The 19,127-nt window shown below is 43.3% G+C and overlaps 23 non-coding genes across 23 annotated transcripts; all 23 read left to right on the top strand.

Moving 5' to 3' along the window:
- Positions 1-720: 720 nt before the first annotated feature.
- TRNAM-CAU (transfer RNA methionine (anticodon CAU)) lies at positions 721-792 on the top strand. The gene has a single exon. It is a non-coding gene; the product is annotated as a tRNA-Met (tRNA).
- Positions 793-1,341: 549 nt separating this feature from the next.
- TRNAG-CCC (transfer RNA glycine (anticodon CCC)) lies at positions 1,342-1,413 on the top strand. Its single transcript has one exon. It is a non-coding gene; the product is annotated as a tRNA-Gly (tRNA).
- Positions 1,414-2,269: 856 nt separating this feature from the next.
- Positions 2,270-2,341, top strand: TRNAM-CAU (transfer RNA methionine (anticodon CAU)). The gene has a single exon. It is a non-coding gene; the product is annotated as a tRNA-Met (tRNA).
- A 548-nt stretch (positions 2,342-2,889) lies between these two features.
- TRNAG-UCC (transfer RNA glycine (anticodon UCC)) lies at positions 2,890-2,961 on the top strand. The gene has a single exon. It is a non-coding gene; the product is annotated as a tRNA-Gly (tRNA).
- A 628-nt stretch (positions 2,962-3,589) lies between these two features.
- On the top strand, positions 3,590-3,661 carry TRNAM-CAU (transfer RNA methionine (anticodon CAU)). Its single transcript has one exon. It is a non-coding gene; the product is annotated as a tRNA-Met (tRNA).
- Positions 3,662-4,210: 549 nt separating this feature from the next.
- TRNAG-CCC (transfer RNA glycine (anticodon CCC)) lies at positions 4,211-4,282 on the top strand. Its single transcript has one exon. It is a non-coding gene; the product is annotated as a tRNA-Gly (tRNA).
- Positions 4,283-5,146: 864 nt separating this feature from the next.
- TRNAM-CAU (transfer RNA methionine (anticodon CAU)) lies at positions 5,147-5,218 on the top strand. Its single transcript has one exon. It is a non-coding gene; the product is annotated as a tRNA-Met (tRNA).
- Positions 5,219-5,766: 548 nt separating this feature from the next.
- On the top strand, positions 5,767-5,838 carry TRNAG-UCC (transfer RNA glycine (anticodon UCC)). The gene has a single exon. It is a non-coding gene; the product is annotated as a tRNA-Gly (tRNA).
- Positions 5,839-6,466: 628 nt separating this feature from the next.
- On the top strand, positions 6,467-6,538 carry TRNAM-CAU (transfer RNA methionine (anticodon CAU)). The gene has a single exon. It is a non-coding gene; the product is annotated as a tRNA-Met (tRNA).
- Positions 6,539-7,087: 549 nt separating this feature from the next.
- On the top strand, positions 7,088-7,159 carry TRNAG-CCC (transfer RNA glycine (anticodon CCC)). The gene has a single exon. It is a non-coding gene; the product is annotated as a tRNA-Gly (tRNA).
- Positions 7,160-9,356: 2,197 nt separating this feature from the next.
- TRNAM-CAU (transfer RNA methionine (anticodon CAU)) lies at positions 9,357-9,428 on the top strand. Its single transcript has one exon. It is a non-coding gene; the product is annotated as a tRNA-Met (tRNA).
- A 549-nt stretch (positions 9,429-9,977) lies between these two features.
- Positions 9,978-10,049, top strand: TRNAG-CCC (transfer RNA glycine (anticodon CCC)). The gene has a single exon. It is a non-coding gene; the product is annotated as a tRNA-Gly (tRNA).
- An 867-nt stretch (positions 10,050-10,916) lies between these two features.
- TRNAM-CAU (transfer RNA methionine (anticodon CAU)) lies at positions 10,917-10,988 on the top strand. Its single transcript has one exon. It is a non-coding gene; the product is annotated as a tRNA-Met (tRNA).
- A 548-nt stretch (positions 10,989-11,536) lies between these two features.
- On the top strand, positions 11,537-11,608 carry TRNAG-UCC (transfer RNA glycine (anticodon UCC)). Its single transcript has one exon. It is a non-coding gene; the product is annotated as a tRNA-Gly (tRNA).
- A 628-nt stretch (positions 11,609-12,236) lies between these two features.
- TRNAM-CAU (transfer RNA methionine (anticodon CAU)) lies at positions 12,237-12,308 on the top strand. Its single transcript has one exon. It is a non-coding gene; the product is annotated as a tRNA-Met (tRNA).
- Positions 12,309-12,857: 549 nt separating this feature from the next.
- Positions 12,858-12,929, top strand: TRNAG-CCC (transfer RNA glycine (anticodon CCC)). The gene has a single exon. It is a non-coding gene; the product is annotated as a tRNA-Gly (tRNA).
- An 866-nt stretch (positions 12,930-13,795) lies between these two features.
- Positions 13,796-13,867, top strand: TRNAM-CAU (transfer RNA methionine (anticodon CAU)). Its single transcript has one exon. It is a non-coding gene; the product is annotated as a tRNA-Met (tRNA).
- A 548-nt stretch (positions 13,868-14,415) lies between these two features.
- Positions 14,416-14,487, top strand: TRNAG-UCC (transfer RNA glycine (anticodon UCC)). The gene has a single exon. It is a non-coding gene; the product is annotated as a tRNA-Gly (tRNA).
- A 628-nt stretch (positions 14,488-15,115) lies between these two features.
- Positions 15,116-15,187, top strand: TRNAM-CAU (transfer RNA methionine (anticodon CAU)). The gene has a single exon. It is a non-coding gene; the product is annotated as a tRNA-Met (tRNA).
- Positions 15,188-15,738: 551 nt separating this feature from the next.
- On the top strand, positions 15,739-15,810 carry TRNAG-CCC (transfer RNA glycine (anticodon CCC)). The gene has a single exon. It is a non-coding gene; the product is annotated as a tRNA-Gly (tRNA).
- An 867-nt stretch (positions 15,811-16,677) lies between these two features.
- TRNAM-CAU (transfer RNA methionine (anticodon CAU)) lies at positions 16,678-16,749 on the top strand. Its single transcript has one exon. It is a non-coding gene; the product is annotated as a tRNA-Met (tRNA).
- A 548-nt stretch (positions 16,750-17,297) lies between these two features.
- Positions 17,298-17,369, top strand: TRNAG-UCC (transfer RNA glycine (anticodon UCC)). Its single transcript has one exon. It is a non-coding gene; the product is annotated as a tRNA-Gly (tRNA).
- Positions 17,370-17,997: 628 nt separating this feature from the next.
- On the top strand, positions 17,998-18,069 carry TRNAM-CAU (transfer RNA methionine (anticodon CAU)). Its single transcript has one exon. It is a non-coding gene; the product is annotated as a tRNA-Met (tRNA).
- Positions 18,070-19,127: the final 1,058 nt, after the last annotated feature.

The raw sequence follows: 19,127 nt of genomic DNA, 5'->3' as shown, positions 1-19,127 counted from the left end.
GAGATTGCACAGATCAGAGGGCGTTGGTGGTATAGTGGTGAGCATAGCTGCCTTCCAAACAGTTGACCCGGGTTCGATTCCAGGCCAACGCAGTACCAATTCTTATATATTCTGCAATCAGGATATATTTTAATGCAACATGTCACAAAATGGAAATATCATGAACAGATTAATCAGCCATTATATAAAAAATAAACAAATATGTAGGCAAGCATCTCGATCGCCCCTTCTGCTATACTCATTGTCCTACTATATGATAAGTTTCATAAAGCAGAGTCACCACTCACATGAGCTGGTAATAAATATGTTACAGTGGGAAGACAATGAACGGGCTGAGGCCCGACCACACATTATAACTAAAGCATCTCTATGTTAAAAAGCATTCCTAGGTAATGTCTAGCCTCTGAATAAAATATGTAAAATCCATCGATAAATCTGGCAAAAGTCCCCAATATTTTGGGCATACTTGTGCTCTCACCTGAATGTAGCGCCACCTTGTAGGCGCCGAAGGTAACTGCGGCTCACAAAATGTTTTATCAGAAGGCAAGTTGAGAGGAATCCAAGAGGCAGATGTCCTTGGAAAGAGCCTCTGACTGCAGCAGGAAGGATGAATGCTTCAAATTTGCACAGTTTCCTGCCCATCGTCCTCTCACGTCCCGAACGCCCACGTCACTCCCCTGAATGCTCCTCATCTGCATAAAGAGAACACTCTGAAAAAGGAGCAGAGTGGCGCAGCGGAAGCGTGCTGGGCCCATAACCCAGAGGTCGATGGATCGAAACCATCCTCTGCTAATCTTGCTTGATTTTTCTTCCAAGGACCAAGCTGTCATTTCCACGCTGCCGGAAAGGAAAAGCGCAAGCTTGTGCCAGCTAAGTGATATAAGACTTCTCAACTATCTGTGTCTGCTGAAATACAAGAGAGGGAGTGTCAAAGGATCCACCCTGTACTTTGAAAGTAAAGACACACAATAATAAGCATACATGACTGGTGGGACCTTCAAACACTTTTCTGTGCAGGCTTTGAATTTCATTCTTCCCTTTTTGTTCTGCTCTTATCTATCTCCTGGGCATTTCATGGAATGTTCTCTCTTTCTCTTCCCTGCTTTGCTTCCCTTGCTGCCTCTATATGTTATATATATATTAATTGTACTGCTGCTTTCCATTCTTCTCTTCTGCACAGCTTTGTCCTTGGTTTTAATCCCCAGTTCCTTACCCTCTGCAAATAACGTTCTACTGCTTTTCATGTTGGTATCTAAACCAAATGCACCATTGAAGCAGGTGCAAGATAGTCATTGATCTCTGAGTCATAATATTTAGAACCGAGAGCGCAAATGTCAGAGGGCGTTGGTGGTATAGTGGTGAGCATAGCTGCTTCCCAAGCAGTTGACCCGGGTTCGATTCCCGGCCAACGCAATGCAAATACTTATATATTCTGCAAGCAGGATATATTTTAATGCAACATGTCACAAAATGGAAATATCATGAACAGATTAATCAGCCATTATATAAAAAATAAACAAATATGTAGGCAAGCATCTCGATCGCCCCTTCTGCTACATTCATTGACCTAATATATGATAAGTTTCATGAAGCAGAGTCACCACTCACATGTGCTGGTAATAAATATGTTACAGTGGGCAGACATTATAACTCTAGCATCTCTATGTTAGAAAGCATTTCTAGGCAATATCTAGCCTCTGAAAAAAATATACAAGATCCACCGATAAATCTGTCAAAAGTCCTTAACATTTTGTGCATACTTGTGCTCTCACCTGCATGTAGCGCCACCTTGTAGCTGTCGAAGGTAACTGCGGCTCACAAAATGTTTTATCAGAAGGCAAGTTGAGAGGAATCCAAGAGGCAGATGTCCATGGAAAGAGCGTCTCACTGCAGCAGGAAGGTTGGATGATTCAAATTTGCATAGTTTCCTGTCCAACGTCCACAACGCTCCCAAACGCTCAAAAGCCTCGCCCTCACCGGGTAGATCTCTGGCACCCAGGTAAAGCCAAATCCTGAGCATGCTAGCGCTAGTATCACAGAGAGAGATATAGAGGGTTCAAGAGCTGCTGTCTTGATAAAGGTTTGAAACGGCTAGTGCCTGAGAGTGTCTGACTTTTAGTTATGACTGATTGTGAGAGGGGAAGATGAAGTTTTTCTATACCCAGCATGCCTTGCGATATACTTAGGCAAATGAGGTGAGAGCCCGACCAATCCCATGCTACTCTGCTGAATGCTCCTCATCTGCATAAAGAGAACATTTTCCCAAAGCAGCAGAGTGGCGCAGCGGAAGCGTGCTGGGCCCATAACCCAGAGGTCGATGGATCGAAACCATCCTCTGCTAGTTTTGCTTGATTTTTCTTCCAAGGACCAAGCTGTCATTTTAAGGCTGCCAGCAAGGAAAAGCGCAAGCTTGTGCCAGCTATGGTAGAAACGACTTCTGAACTATCTGTGTCTGCTGAAATACAAGAGAGGGATCGTCAAAGGGATCCACCCTGTACCTTGAAAGTAAAGACACACAATAATAAGCATAAATGACTGGTGGGACCTTCACACACTTTTCTGGGCATGCTTTGAATATCATTCTTCCCTTTTTGTTCTGCTCTTATCTATCTCCTGGGCATTTCCTGGAATGTTCTCTCTTTCTTTCCCCTGCTTTGCTTCCCATGCTGCCTCTATATGTTCATATCCATTATTTGTACTGCTGCTTACCATTCTTCTCTTCTTCACAGCTTTGTCCTTGGTTTCAATCCCAGTTCCTTACAATCTGCTAAAACCTTTCTACTGCTTCTCATGTTGGTATCTAAACCAAATGCACCATTGAAGCTGGTGCAAGATAGACATTGAACTCAGGGTCGTAATGTTGAGAACCGAGATTGCACAGATCAGAGGGCGTTGGTGGTATAGTGGTGAGCATAGCTGCCTTCCAAGCAGTTGACCCGGGTTCGATTCCCGGTCAACGCAGTACCAATTCTTATATATTCTGCAATCAGGATATATTTTAATGCAACATGTCACAAAATGGAAATATCATGAACAGATTAATCAGCCATTATATAAAAAATAAACAAATATGTAGGCAAGCATCTCGATCGCCCCTTCTGCTATACTCATTGTCCTACTATATGATAAGTTTCATAAAGCAGAGTCACCACTCACATGAGCTGGTAATAAATATGTTACAGTGGGAAGACAATGAACGGGCTGAGGCCCGACCACACATTATAACTAAAGCATCTCTATGTTAAAAAGCATTCCTAGGTAATGTCTAGCCTCTGAAAAAAATATGTAAAATCCATCGATAAATCTGGCAAAAGTCCCCAATATTTTGGGCATACTTGTGCTCTCACCTGAATGTAGCGCCACCTTGTAGGCGCCGAAGGTAACTGCGGCTCACAAAATGTTTTATCAGAAGGCAAGTTGAGAGGAATCCAAGAGGCAGATGTCCTTGGAAAGAGCCTCTGACTGCAGCAGGAAGGATGAATGCTTCAAATTTGCACAGTTTCCTGCCCATCGTCCTCTCACGTCCCGAACGCCCACGTCACTCCCCTGAATGCTCCTCATCTGCATAAAGAGAACACTCTGAAAAAGGAGCAGAGTGGCGCAGCGGAAGCGTGCTGGGCCCATAACCCAGAGGTCGATGGATCGAAACCATCCTCTGCTAATTTTGCTTGATTTTTCTTCCAAGGACCAAGCTGTCATTTCCACGCTGCCGGAAAGGAAAAGCGCAAGCTTGTGCCAGCTAAGTGATATAAGACTTCTCAACTATCTGTGTCTGCTGAAATACAAGAGAGGGAGTGTCAAAGGATCCACCCTGTACTTTGAAAGTAAAGACACACAATAATAAGCATACATGACTGGTGGGACCTTCAAACACTTTTCTGTGCAGGCTTTGAATTTCATTCTTCCCTTTTTGTTCTGCTCTTATCTATCTCCTGGGCATTTCATGGAATGTTCTCTCTTTCTCTTCCCTGCTTTGCTTCCCTTGCTGCCTCTATATGTTATATATATATTAATTGTACTGCTGCTTTCCATTCTTCTCTTCTGCACAGCTTTGTCCTTGGTTTTAATCCCCAGTTCCTTACCCTCTGCAAATAACGTTCTACTGCTTTTCATGTTGGTATCTAAACCAAATGCACCATTGAAGCAGGTGCAAGATAGTCATTGATCTCTGAGTCATAATATTTAGAACCGAGAGCGCAAATGTCAGAGGGTGTTGGTGGTATAGTGGTGAGCATAGCTGCTTCCCAAGCAGTTGACCCGGGTTCGATTCCCGGCCAACGCAATGCAAATACTTATATATTCTGCAAGCAGGATATATTTTAATGCAACATGTCACAAAATGGAAATATCATGAACAGATTAATCAGCCATTATATAAAAAATAAACAAATATGTAGGCAAGCATCTCGATCGCCCCTTCTGCTACATTCATTGACCTAATATATGATAAGTTTCATAAAGCAGAGTCACCACTCACATGTGCTGGTAATAAATATGTTACAGTGGGCAGACATTATAACTCTAGCATCTCTATGTTAGAAAGCATTTCTAGGCAATATCTAGCCTCTGAAAAAAATATACAAGATCCACCGATAAATCTGTCAAAAGTCCTTAACATTTTGTGCATACTTGTGCTCTCACCTGCATGTAGCGCCACCTTGTAGCTGTCGAAGGTAACTGCGGCTCACAAAATGTTTTATCAGAAGACAAGTTGAGAGGAATCCAAGAGGCAGATGTCCATGGAAAGAGCGTCTCACTGCAGCAGGAAGGTTGGATGATTCAAATTTGCATAGTTTCCTGTCCAACGTCCACAACGCTCCCAAACGCTCCCAAACGCTCAAAAGCCTCCCTCACCGGGTAGATCTCTGGCACCCAGGTAAAGCCAAATCCTGAGCATGCTAGCGCTAGTATCACAGAGAGAGATATAGAGGGTTCAAGAGCTGCTGTCTTGATAAAGGTTTGAAACGGCTAGTGCCTGAGAGTGTCTGACTTTCAGTTATGACTGATTATGAGAGGGGAAGATGAAGTTTTTCTATACCCAGCATGCCTTGCGATATACTTAGGCAAATGAGGTGAGAGCCCGACCAATCCCATGCTACTCTGCTGAATGCTCCTCATCTGCATAAAGAGAACACTTTCCCAAAGCAGCAGAGTGGCGCAGCGGAAGCGTGCTGGGCCCATAACCCAGAGGTCGATGGATCGAAACCATCCTCTGCTAGTTTTGCTTGATTTTTCTTCCAAGGACCAAGCTGTCATTTTAAGGCTGCCAGCAAGGAAAAGCGCAAGCTTGTGCCAGCTATGGTAGAAACGACTTCTAAACTATCTGTGTCTGCTGAAATACAAGAGAGGGATCGTCAAAGGGATCCACCCTGTACCTTGAAAGTAAAGACACACAATAATAAGCATAAATGACTGGTGGGACCTTCAAACACTTTTCTGGGCATGCTTTGAATATCATTCTTCCCTTTTTGTTCTGCTCTTATCTATCTCCTGGGCATTTCCTGGAATGTTCACTCTTTCTTTCCCCTGCTTTGCTTCCCATGCTGCCTCTATATGTTCATATCCATTATTTGTACTGCTGCTTACCATTCTTCTCTTCTTCACAGCTTTGTCCTTGGTTTCAATCCCAGTTCCTTACAATCTGCTAAAACCTTTCTACTGCTTCTCATGTTGGTATCTAAACCAAATGCACCATTGAAGCTGGTGCAAGATAGACATTGAACTCAGGGTCGTAATGTTGAGAACCGAGATTGCACAGATCAGAGGGCGTTGGTGGTATAGTGGTGAGCATAGCTGCCTTCCAAGCAGTTGACCCGGGTTCGATTCCCGGCCAACGCAGTACCAATTCTTATATATTCTGCAATCAGGATATATTTTAATGCAACATGTCACAAAATGGAAATATCATGAACAGATTAATCAGCCATTATATAAAAAATAAACAAATATGTAGGCAAGCATCTCGATCGCCCCTTCTGCTATACTCATTGTCCTACTATATGATAAGTTTCATAAAGCAGAGTCACCACTCACATGAGCTGGTAATAAATATGTTACAGTGGGAAGACAATGAACGGGCTGAGGCCCGACCACACATTATAACTAAAGCATCTCTATGTTAAAAAGCATTCCTAGGTAATGTCTAGCCTCTGAAAAAAATATGTAAAATCCATCGATAAATCTGGCAAAAGTCCCCAATATTTTGGGCATACTTGTGCTCTCACCTGAATGTAGCGCCACCTTGTAGGCGCCGAAGGTAACTGCGGCTCACAAAATGTTTTATCAGAAGGCAAGTTGAGAGGAATCCAAGAGGCAGATGTCCTTGGAAAGAGCCTCTGACTGCAGCAGGAAGGATGAATGCTTCAAATTTGCACAGTTTCCTGCCCATCGTCCTCTCACGTCCCGAACGCCCACGTCACTCCCCTGAATGCTCCTCATCTGCATAAAGAGAACACTCTGAAAAAGGAGCAGAGTGGCGCAGCGGAAGCGTGCTGGGCCCATAACCCAGAGGTCGATGGATCGAAACCATCCTCTGCTAATTTTGCTTGATTTTTCTTCCAAGGACCAAGCTGTCATTTCCACGCTGCCGGAAAGGAAAAGCGCAAGCTTGTGCCAGCTAAGTGATATAAGACTTCTCAACTATCTGTGTCTGCTGAAATACAAGAGAGGGAGTGTCAAAGGATCCACCCTGTACTTTGAAAGTAAAGACACACAATAATAAGCATACATGACTGGTGGGACCTTCAAACACTTTTCTGTGCAGGCTTTGAATTTCATTCTTCCCTTTTTGTTCTGCTCTTATCTATCTCCTGGGCATTTCATGGAATGTTCTCTCTTTCTCTTCCCTGCTTTGCTTCCCTTGCTGCCTCTATATGTTATATATATATTAATTGTACTGCTGCTTTCCATTCTTCTCTTCTGCACAGCTTTGTCCTTGGTTTTAATCCCCAGTTCCTTACCAACTGCAAATAACGTTCTACTGCTTTTCATGTTGGTATCTAAACAAAATGCACCATTGAAGCAGGTGCAAGATAGTCATTGATCTCTGAGTCATAATATTTAGAACCGAGAGCGCAAATGTCAGAGGGCGTTGGTGGTATAGTGGTGAGCATAGCTGCTTCCCAAGCAGTTGACCGGGGTTCGATTCCCGGCCAACGCAATGCAAATACTTATATATTCTGCAAGCAGGATATATTTTAATGCAACATGTCACAAAATGGAAATATCATGAACAGATTAATCAGCCATTATATAAAAAATAAACAAATATGTAGGCAAGCATCTCGATCGCCCCTTCTGCTACATTCATTGACCTAATATATGATAAGTTTCATAAAGCAGAGTCACCACTCACATGTGCTGGTAATAAATATGTTACAGTGGGCAGACATTATAACTCTAGCATCTCTATGTTAGAAAGCATTTCTAGGCAATATCTAGCCTCTGAAAAAAATATACAAGATCCACCGATAAATCTGTCAAAAGTCCTTAACATTTTGTGCATACTTGTGCTCTCACCTGCATGTAGCGCCACCTTGTAGCTGTCGAAGGTAACTGCGGCTCACAAAATGTTTTATCAGAAGGCAAGTTGAGAGGAATCCAAGAGGCAGATGTCCATGGAAAGAGCGTCTCACTGCAGCAGGAAGGTTGGATGATTCAAATTTGCATAGTTTCCTGTCCAACGTCCACTCACGTCCCGAACACTCCCAAACGCTCAAAAGCCTCACACCGGGCAAGCTCTCACCGGGTAGATCTCTGGCACCCAGGTAAAGCCAAATCCTGAGCATGCTAGCGCTAGTATCACAGAGAGAGATATAGAGGGTTCAAGAGCTGCTGTCTTGATAAAGGTTTGAAACGGCTAGTGCCTGAGAGTGTCTGACTTTCAGTTATGACTGATTGTGAGAGGGGAAGATGAAGTTTTTCTATACCCAGCATGCCTTGCGATATACTTAGGCAAATGAGGTGAGAGCCCGACCAATCCCATGCTACTCTGCTGAATGCTCCTCATCTGCATAAAGAGAACACTTTCCCAAAGCAGCAGAGTGGCGCAGCCGAAGCGTGCTGGGCCCATAACCCAGAGGTCGATGGATCGAAACCATCCTCTGCTAGTTTTGCTTGATTTTTCTTCCAAGGACCAAGCTGTCATTTTAAGGCTGCCAGCAAGGAAAAGCGCAAGCTTGTGCCAGCTATGGTAGAAACGACTTCTGAACTATCTGTGTCTGCTGAAATACAAGAGAGGGATCGTCAAAGGGATCCACCCTGTACCTTGAAAGTAAAGACACACAATAATAAGCATAAGTGACTGGTGGGACCTTCAAACACTTTTCTGGGCATGCTTTGAATATCATTCTTCCCTTTTTGTTCTGCTCTTATCTATCTCCTGGGCATTTCCTGGAATGTTCTCTCTTTCTTTCCCCTGCTTTGCTTCCCATGCTGCCTCTATATGTTCATATCCATTATTTGTACTGCTGCTTACCATTCTTCTCTTCTTCACAGCTTTGTCCTTGGTTTCAATTCCAGTTCCTTACAATCTGCTAAAACCTTTCTACTGCTTCTCATGTTGGTATCTAAACCAAATGCACCATTGAAGCTGGTGCAAGATAGACATTGATCTCAGGGTCGTAATGTTGAGAACCGAGATTGCACAGATCAGAGGGCATTGGTGGTATAGTCGTGAGCATAGCTGCCTTCCAAACAGTTGACCCGGGTTCGATTCCAGGCCAACGCAGTACCAATTCTTATATATTCTGCAATCAGGATATATTTTAATGCAACATGTCACATAATGGAAATATCATGAACAGATTAATCAGCCATTATATAAAAAATAAACAAATATGTAGGCAAGCATCTCGATCGCCCCTTCTGCTATACTCATTGTCCTACTATATGATAAGTTTCATAAAGCAGAGTCACCACTCACATGAGCTGGTAATAAATATGTTACAGTGGGAAGACAATGAACGGGCTGAGGCCCGACCACACATTATAACTAAAGCATCTCTATGTTAAAAAGCATTCCTAGGTAATGTCTAGCCTCTGAAAAAAATATGTAAAATCCATCGATAAATCTGGCAAAAGTCCCCAATATTTTGGGCATACTTGTGCTCTCACCTGAATGTAGCGCCACCTTGTAGGCGCCGAAGGTAACTGCGGCTCACAAAATGTTTTATCAGAAGGCAAGTTGAGAGGAATCCAAGAGGCAGATGTCCTTGGAAAGAGCCTCTGACTGCAGCAGGAAGGATGAATGCTTCAAATTTGCACAGTTTCCTGACCATCGTCCTCTCACGTCCCGAACGCCCACGTCACTCCCCTGAATGCTCCTCATCTGCATAAAGAGAACACTCTGAAAAAGGAGCAGAGTGGCGCAGCGGAAGCGTGCTGGGCCCATAACCCAGAGGTCGATGGATCGAAACCATCCTCTGCTAATCTTGCTTGATTTTTCTTCCAAGGACCAAGCTGTCATTTCCACGCTGCCGGAAAGGAAAAGCGCAAGCTTGTGCCAGCTAAGTGATATAAGACTTCTCAACTATCTGTGTCTGCTGAAATACAAGAGAGGGAGTGTCAAAGGATCCACCCTGTACTTTGAAAGTAAAGACACACAATAATAAGCATACATGACTGGTGGGACCTTCAAACACTTTTCTGTGCAGGCTTTGAATTTCATTCTTCCCTTTTTGTTCTGCTCTTATCTATCTCCTGGGCATTTCATGGAATGTTCTCTCTTTCTCTTCCCTGCTTTGCTTCCCTTGCTGCCTCTATATGTTATATATATATTAATTGTACTGCTGCTTTCCATTCTTCTCTTCTGCACAGCTTTGTCCTTGGTTTTAATCCCCAGTTCCTTACCCTCTGCAAATAACGTTCTACTGCTTTTCATGTTGGTATCTAAACCAAATGCACCATTGAAGCAGGTGCAAGATAGTCATTGATCTCTGAGTCATAATATTTAGAACCGAGAGCGCAAATGTCAGAGGGCGTTGGTGGTATAGTGGTGAGCATAGCTGCTTCCCAAGCAGTTGACCCGGGTTCGATTCCCGGCCAACGCAATGCAAATACTTATATATTCTGCAAGCAGGATATATTTTAATGCAACATGTCACAAAATGGAAATATCATGAACAGATTAATCAGCCATTATATAAAAAATAAACAAATATGTAGGCAAGCATCTCGATCGCCCCTTCTGCTACATTCATTGACCTAATATATGATAAGTTTCATAAAGCAGAGTCACCACTCACATGTGCTGGTAATAAATATGTTACAGTGGGCAGACATTATAACTCTAGCATCTCTATGTTAGAAAGCATTTCTAGGCAATATCTAGCCTCTGAAAAAAATATACAAGATCCACCGATAAATCTGTCAAAAGTCCTTAACATTTTGTGCATACTTGTGCTCTCACCTGCATGTAGCGCCACCTTGTAGCTGTCGAAGGTAACTGCGGCTCACAAAATGTTTTATCAGAAGGCAAGTTGAGAGGAATCCAAGAGGCAGATGTCCATGGAAAGAGCGTCTCACTGCAGCAGGAAGGTTGGATGATTCAAATTTGCATAGTTTCCTGTCCAACGTCCACAACGCTCCCAAACGCTCAAAAGCCTCACACCGGGCAAGCCCTCACCGGGTAGATCTCTGGCACCCAGGTAAAGCCAAATCCTGAGCATGCTAGCGCTAGTATCACAGAGAGAGATATAGAGGGTTCAAGAGCTGCTGTCTTGATAAAGGTTTGAAACGGCTAGTGCCTGAGAGTGTCTGACTTTCAGTTATGACTGATTGTGAGAGGGGAAGATGAAGTTTTTCTATACCCAGCATGCCTTGCGATATACTTAGGCAAATGAGGTGAGAGCCCGACCAATCCCATGCTACTCTGCTGAATGCTCCTCATCTGCATAAAGAGAACACTTTCCCAAAGCAGCAGAGTGGCGCAGCGGAAGCGTGCTGGGCCCATAACCCAGAGGTCGATGGATCGAAACCATCCTCTGCTAGTTTTGCTTGATTTTTCTTCCAAGGACCAAGCTGTCATTTTAAGGCTGCCAGCAAGGAAAAGCGCAAGCTTGTGCCAGCTATGGTAGAAACGACTTCTGAACTATCTGTGTCTGCTGAAATACAAGAGAGGGATCGTCAAAGGGATCCACCCTGTACCTTGAAAGTAAAGACACACAATAATAAGCATAAATGACTGGTGGGACCTTCAAACACTTTTCTGGGCATGCTTTGAATATCATTCTTCCCTTTTTGTTCTGCTCTTATCTATCTCCTGGGCATTTCCTGGAATGTTCTCTCTTTCTTTCCCCTGCTTTGCTTCCCATGCTGCCTCTATATGTTCATATCCATTATTTGTACTGCTGCTTACCATTCTTCTCTTCTTCACAGCTTTGTCCTTGGTTTCAATCCCAGTTCCTTACAATCTGCTAAAACCTTTCTACTGCTTCTCATGTTGGTATCTAAACCAAATGCACCATTGAAGCTGGTGCAAGATAGACATTGAACTCAGGGTCGTAATGTTGAGAACCGAGATTGCACAGATCAGAGGGCGTTGGTGGTATAGTGGTGAGCATAGCTGCCTTCCAAGCAGTTGACCCGGGTTCGATTCCCGGCCAACGCAGTACCAATTCTTATATATTCTGCAATCAGGATATATTTTAATGCAACATGTCACAAAATGGAAATATCATGAACAGATTAATCAGCCATTATATAAAAAATAAACAAATATGTAGGCAAGCATCTCGATCGCCCCTTCTGCTATACTCATTGTCCTACTATATGATAAGTTTCATAAAGCAGAGTCACCACTCACATGAGCTGGTAATAAATATGTTACAGTGGGAAGACAATGAACGGGCTGAGGCCCGACCACACATTATAACTAAAGCATCTCTATGTTAAAAAGCATTCCTAGGTAATGTCTAGCCTCTGAAAAAAATATGTAAAATCCATCGATAAATCTGGCAAAAGTCCCCAATATTTTGGGCATACTTGTGCTCTCACCTGAATGTAGCGCCACCTTGTAGGCGCCGAAGGTAACTGCGGCTCACAAAATGTTTTATCAGAAGGCAAGTTGAGAGGAATCCAAGAGGCAGATGTCCTTGGAAAGAGCCTCTGACTGCAGCAGGAAGGATGAATGCTTCAAATTTGCACAGTTTCCTGCCCATCGTCCTCTCACGTCCCGAACGCCCACGTCACTCCCCTGAATGCTCCTCATCTGCATAAAGAGAACACTCTGAAAAAGGAGCAGAGTGGCGCAGCGGAAGCGTGCTGGGCCCATAACCCAGAGGTCGATGGATCGAAACCATCCTCTGCTAATTTTGCTTGATTTTTCTTCCAAGGACCAAGCTGTCATTTCCACGCTGCCGGAAAGGAAAAGCGCAAGCTTGTGCCAGCTAAGTGATATAAGACTTCTCAACTATCTGTGTCTGCTGAAATACAAGAGAGGGAGTGTCAAAGGATCCACCCTGTACTTTGAAAGTAAAGACACACAATAATAAGCATACATGACTGGTGGGACCTTCAAACACTTTTCTGTGCAGGCTTTGAATTTCATTCTTCCCTTTTTGTTCTGCTCTTATCTATCTCCTGGGCATTTCATGGAATGTTCTCTCTTTCTCTTCCCTGCTTTGCTTCCCTTGCTGCCTCTATATGTTATATATATATTAATTGTACTGCTGCTTTCCATTCTTCTCTTCTGCACAGCTTTGTCCTTGGTTTTAATCCCCAGTTCCTTACCCTCTGCAAATAACGTTCTACTGCTTTTCATGTTGGTATCTAAACCAAATGCACCATTGAAGCAGGTGCAAGATAGTCATTGATCTCTGAGTCATAATATTTAGAACCGAGAGCGCAAATGTCAGAGGGCGTTGGTGGTATAGTGGTGAGCATAGCTGCTTCCCAAGCAGTTGACCCGGGTTCGATTCCCGGCCAACGCAATGCAAATACTTATATATTCTGCAAGCAGGATATATTTTAATGCAACATGTCACAAAATGGAAATATCATGAACAGATTAATCAGCCATTATATAAAAAATAAACAAATATGTAGGCAAGCATCTCGATCGCCCCTTCTGCTACATTCATTGACCTAATATATGATAAGTTTCATAAAGCAGAGTCACCACTCACATGTGCTGGTAATAAATATGTTACAGTGGGCAGACATTATAACTCTAGCATCTCTATGTTAGAAAGCATTTCTAGGCAATATCTAGCCTCTGAAAAAAATATACAAGATCCACCGATAAATCTGTCAAAAGTCCTTAACATTTTGTGCATACTTGTGCTCTCACCTGCATGTAGCGCCACCTTGTAGCTGTCGAAGGTAACTGCGGCTCACAAAATGTTTTATCAGAAGGCAAGTTGAGAGGAATCCAAGAGGCAGATGTCCATGGAAAGAGCGTCTCACTGCAGCAGGAAGGTTGGATGATTCAAATTTGCATAGTTTCCTGTCCAACGTCCACTCACGTCCCGAACGCTCCCAAACGCTCAAAAGCCTCGCCCTCACCGGGTAGATCTCTGGCACCCAGGTAAAGCCAAATCCTGAGCATGCTAGCGCTAGTATCACAGAGAGAGATATAGAGGGTTCAAGAGCTGCTGTCTTGATAAAGGTTTGAAACGGCTAGTGCCTGAGAGTGTCTGACTTTCAGTTATGACTGATTGTGAGAGGGGAAGATGAAGTTTTTCTATACCCAGCATGCCTTGCGATATACTTAGGCAAATGAGGTGAGAGCCCGACCAATCCCATGCTACTCTGCTGAATGCTCCTCATCTGCATAAAGAGAACACTTTCCCAAAGCAGCAGAGTGGCGCAGCGGAAGCGTGCTGGGCCCATAACCCAGAGGTCGATGGATCGAAACCATCCTCTGCTAGTTTTGCTTGATTTTTCTTCCAAGGACCAAGCTGTCATTTTAAGGCTGCCAGCAAGGAAAAGCGCAAGCTTGTGCCAGCTATGGTAGAAACGACTTCTGAACTATCTGTGTCTGCTGAAATACAAGAGAGGGATCGTCAAAGGGATCCACCCTGTACCTTGAAAGTAAAGACACACAATAATAAGCATAAATGACTGGTGGGACCTTCAAACACTTTTCTGGGCATGCTTTGAATATCATTCTTCCCTTTTTGTTCTGCTCTTATCTATCTCCTGGGCATTTCCTGGAATGTTCTCTCTTTCTTTCCCCTGCTTTGCTTCCCATGCTGCCTCTATATGTTCATATCCATTATTTGTACTGCTGCTTACCATTCTTCTCTTCTTCACAGCTTTGTCCTTGGTTTCAATCCCAGTTCCTTACAATCTGCTAAAACCTTTCTACTGCTTCTCATGTTGGTATCTAAACCAAATGCACCATTGAAGCTGGTGCAAGATAGACATTGAACTCAGGGTCGTAATGTTGAGAACCGAGATTGCACAGATCAGAGGGCGTTGGTGGTATAGTGGTGAGCATAGCTGCCTTCCAAGCAGTTGACCCGGGTTCGATTCCCGGCCAACGCAGTACCAATTCTTATATATTCTGCAATCAGGATATATTTTAATGCAACATGTCACAAAATGGAAATATCATGAACAGATTAATCAGCCATTATATAAAAAATAAACAAATATGTAGGCAAGCATCTCGATCGCCCCTTCTGCTATACTCATTGTCCTACTATATGATAAGTTTCATAAAGCAGAGTCACCACTCACATGAGCTGGTAATAAATATGTTACAGTGGGAAGACAATGAACGGGCTGAGGCCCGACCACACATTATAACTAAAGCATCTCTATGTTAAAAAGCATTCCTAGGTAATGTCTAGCCTCTGAAAAAAATATGTAAAATCCATCGATAAATCTGGCAAAAGTCCCCAATATTTTGGGCATACTTGTGCTCTCACCTGAATGTAGCGCCACCTTGTAGGCGCCGAAGGTAACTGTGGCTCACAAAATGTTTTATCAGAAGGCAAGTTGAGAGGAATCCAAGAGGCAGATGTCCTTGGAAAGAGCCTCTGACTGCAGCAGGAAGGATGGATGCTTCAAATTTGCACAGTTTCCTGCCCATCGTCCTCTCACGTCCCGAACGCCCATGTCACTCCCCTGAATGCTCCTCATCTGCATAAAGAGAACACTCTGAAAAAGGAGCAGAGTGGCGCAGCGGAAGCGTGCTGGGCCCATAACCCAGAGGTCGATGGATCGAAACCATCCTCTGCTAATTTTGCTTGATTTTTCTTCCAAGGACCAAGCTGTCATTTCCACGCTGCCGGAAAGGAAAAGCGCAAGCTTGTGCCAGCTAAGTGATATAAGACTTCTCAACTATCTGTGTCTGCTGAAATACAAGAGAGGGAGTGTCAAAGGATCCACCCTGTACTTTGAAAGTAAAGACACACAATAATAAGCATAAATGACTGGTGGGACCTTCAAACACTTTTCTGTGCAGGCTTTGAATTTCATTCTTCCCTTTTTGTTCTGCTCTTATCTATCTCCTGGGCATTTCATGGAATGTTCTCTCTTTCTCTTCCCTGCTTTGCTTCCCTTGCTGCCTCTATATGTTTTATATATATATTAATTGTACTGCTGCTTTCCATTCTTCTCTTCTGCACAGCTTTGTCCTTGGTTTTAATCCCCAGTTCCTTACCCTCTGCAAATAACGTTCTACTGCTTTTCATGTTGGTATCTAAACCAAATGCACCATTGAAGCTGGTGCAAGATAGTCATTGATCTCTGAGTCATAATATTTAGAACCGAGAGCGCAAATGTCAGAGGGCGTTGGTGGTATAGTGGTGAGCATAGCTGCTTCCCAAGCAGTTGACCCGGGTTCGATTCCCGGCCAACGCAATGCAAATACTTATATATTCTGCAAGCAGGATATACTTTAATTCAACATTTCACAAAATGGAAATATCATGAACAGATTAATCAGCCATATATAAAGAAATAAACAAATACGTAGGCAAACCTCTCGATCGCCCCTTCTGCTACATTCATTGTCCTGATATATGATAAGTTTCATAAAGCAGAGTCACCACTCACATGTGCTGGTAATAAATATGTTACAGTGGGCAGACATTATAACTCTAGCATCTCTATGTTAGAAAGCATTTCTAGGCAATATCTAGCCTCTGAAAAAAATATACAAGATCCACCGATAAATCTGTCAAAAGTCCTTAACATTTTGTGCATACTTGTGCTCTCACCTGCATGTAGCGCCACCTTGTAGCTGTCGAAGGTAACTGCGGCTCACAAAATGTTTTATCAGAAGGCAAGTTGAGAGGAATCCAAGAGGCAGATGTCCATGGAAAGAGCGTCTCACTGCAGCAGGAAGGTTGGATGATTCAAATTTGCATAGTTTCCTGTCCAACGTCCACAACGCTCCCAAACGCTCAAAAGCCTCACACCGGGCAAGCCCTCACCGGGTAGATCTCTGGCACCCAGGTAAAGCCAAATCCTGAGCATGCTAGCGCTAGTATCACAGAGAGAGATATAGAGGGTTCAAGAGCTGCTGTCTTGATAAAGGTTTGAAACGGCTAGTGCCTGAGAGTGTCTGACTTTCAGTTATGACTGATTGTGAGAGGGGAAGATGAAGTTTTTCTATACCCAGCATGCCTTGCGATATACTTAGGCAAATGAGGTGAGAGCCCGACCAATCCCATGCTACTCTGCTGAATGCTCCTCATCTGCATAAAGAGAACACTTTCCCAAAGCAGCAGAGTGGCGCAGCGGAAGCGTGCTGGGCCCATAACCCAGAGGTCGATGGATCGAAACCATCCTCTGCTAGTTTTGCTTGATTTTTCTTCCAAGGACCAAGCTGTCATTTTAAGGCTGCCAGCAAGGAAAAGCGCAAGCTTGTGCCAGCTATGGTAGAAACGACTTCTGAACTATCTGTGTCTGCTGAAATACAAGAGAGGGATCGTCAAAGGGATCCACCCTGTACCTTGAAAGTAAAGACACACAATAATAAGCATAAATGACTGGTGGGACCTTCAAACACTTTTCTGGGCATGCTTTGAATATCATTCTTCCCTTTTTGTTCTGCTCTTATCTATCTCCTGGGCATTTCCTGGAATGTTCTCTCTTTCTTTCCCCTGCTTTGCTTCCCATGCTGCCTCTATATGTTCATATCCATTATTTGTACTGCTGCTTACCATTCTTCTCTTCTTCACAGCTTTGTCCTTGGTTTCAATCCCAGTTCCTTACAATCTGCTAAAACCTTTCTACTGCTTCTCATGTTGGTATCTAAACCAAATGCACCATTGAAGCTGGTGCAAGATAGACATTGAACTCAGGGTCGTAATGTTGAGAACCGAGATTGCACAGATCAGAGGGCGTTGGTGGTATAGTGGTGAGCATAGCTGCCTTCCAAGCAGTTGACCCGGGTTCGATTCCCGGCCAACGCAGTACCAATTCTTATATATTCTGCAATCAGGATATATTTTAATGCAACATGTCACAAAATGGAAATATCATGAACAGATTAATCAGCCATTATATAAAAAATAAACAAATATGTAGGCAAGCATCTCGATCGCCCCTTCTGCTATACTCATTGTCCTACTATATGATAAGTTTCATAAAGCAGAGTCACCACTCACATGAGCTGGTAATAAATATGTTACAGTGGGAAGACAATGAACGGGCTGAGGCCCGACCACACATTATAACTAAAGCATCTCTATGTTAAAAAGCATTCCTAGGTAATGTCTAGCCTCTGAAAAAAATATGTAAAATCCATCGATAAATCTGGCAAAAGTCCCCAATATTTTGGGCATACTTGTGCTCTCACCTGAATGTAGCGCCACCTTGTAGGCGCCGAAGGTAACTGCGGCTCACAAAATGTTTTATCAGAAGGCAAGTTGAGAGGAATCCAAGAGGCAGATGTCCTTGGAAAGAGCCTCTGACTGCAGCAGGAAGGATGAATGCTTCAAATTTGCACAGTTTCCTGCCCATCGTCCTCTCACGTCCCGAACGCCCACGTCACTCCCCTGAATGCTCCTCATCTGCATAAAGAGAACACTCTGAAAAAGGAGCAGAGTGGCGCAGCGGAAGCGTGCTGGGCCCATAACCCAGAGGTCGATGGATCGAAACCATCCTCTGCTAATTTTGCTTGATTTTTCTTCCAAGGACCAAGCTGTCATTTCCACGCTGCCGGAAAGGAAAAGCGCAAGCTTGTGCCAGCTAAGTGATATAAGACTTCTCAACTATCTGTGTCTGCTGAAATACAAGAGAGGGAGTGTCAAAGGATCCACCCTGTACTTTGAAAGTAAAGACACACAATAATAAGCATACATGACTGGTGGGACCTTCAAACACTTTTCTGTGCAGGCTTTGAATTTCATTCTTCCCTTTTTGTTCTGCTCTTATCTATCTCCTGGGCATTTCATGGAATGTTCTCTCTTTCTCTTCCCTGCTTTGCTTCCCTTGCTGCCTCTATATGTTATATATATATTAATTGTACTGCTGCTTTCCATTCTTCTCTTCTGCACAGCTTTGTCCTTGGTTTTAATCCCCAGTTCCTTACCCTCTGCAAATAACGTTCTACTGCTTTTCATGTTGGTATCTAAACCAAATGCACCATTGAAGCAGGTGCAAGATAGTCATTGATCTCTGAGTCATAATATTTAGAACCGAGAGCGCAAATGTCAGAGGGCGTTGGTGGTAAGCATAGCTGCTTCCCAAGCAGTTGACCCGGGTTCGATTCCCGGCCAACGCAATGCAAATACTTATATATTCTGCAAGCAGGATATATTTTAATGCAACATGTCACAAAATGGAAATATCATGAACAGATTAATCAGCCATTATATAAAAAATAAACAAATATGTAGGCAAGCATCTCGATCGCCCCTTCTGCTACATTCATTGACCTAATATATGATAAGTTTCATAAAGCAGAGTCACCACTCACATGTGCTGGTAATAAATATGTTACAGTGGGCAGACATTATAACTCTAGCATCTCTATGTTAGAAAGCATTTCTAGGCAATATCTAGCCTCTGAAAAAAATATACAAGATCCACCGATAAATCTGTCAAAAGTCCTTAACATTTTGTGCATACTTGTGCTCTCACCTGCATGTAGCGCCACCTTGTAGCTGTCGAAGGTAACTGCGGCTCACAAAATGTTTTATCAGAAGGCAAGTTGAGAAGAATCCAAG

The sequence above is a fragment of the Lissotriton helveticus genome, chromosome 11 (assembly GCF_964261635.1).
Source record: "Lissotriton helveticus chromosome 11, aLisHel1.1, whole genome shotgun sequence".
Classification (NCBI taxonomy): Eukaryota; Metazoa; Chordata; class Amphibia; order Caudata; family Salamandridae; genus Lissotriton; species Lissotriton helveticus.
Note: the sequence above shows the minus strand (reverse complement) of the source record. Positions and strands in the feature narration are given on the sequence as shown.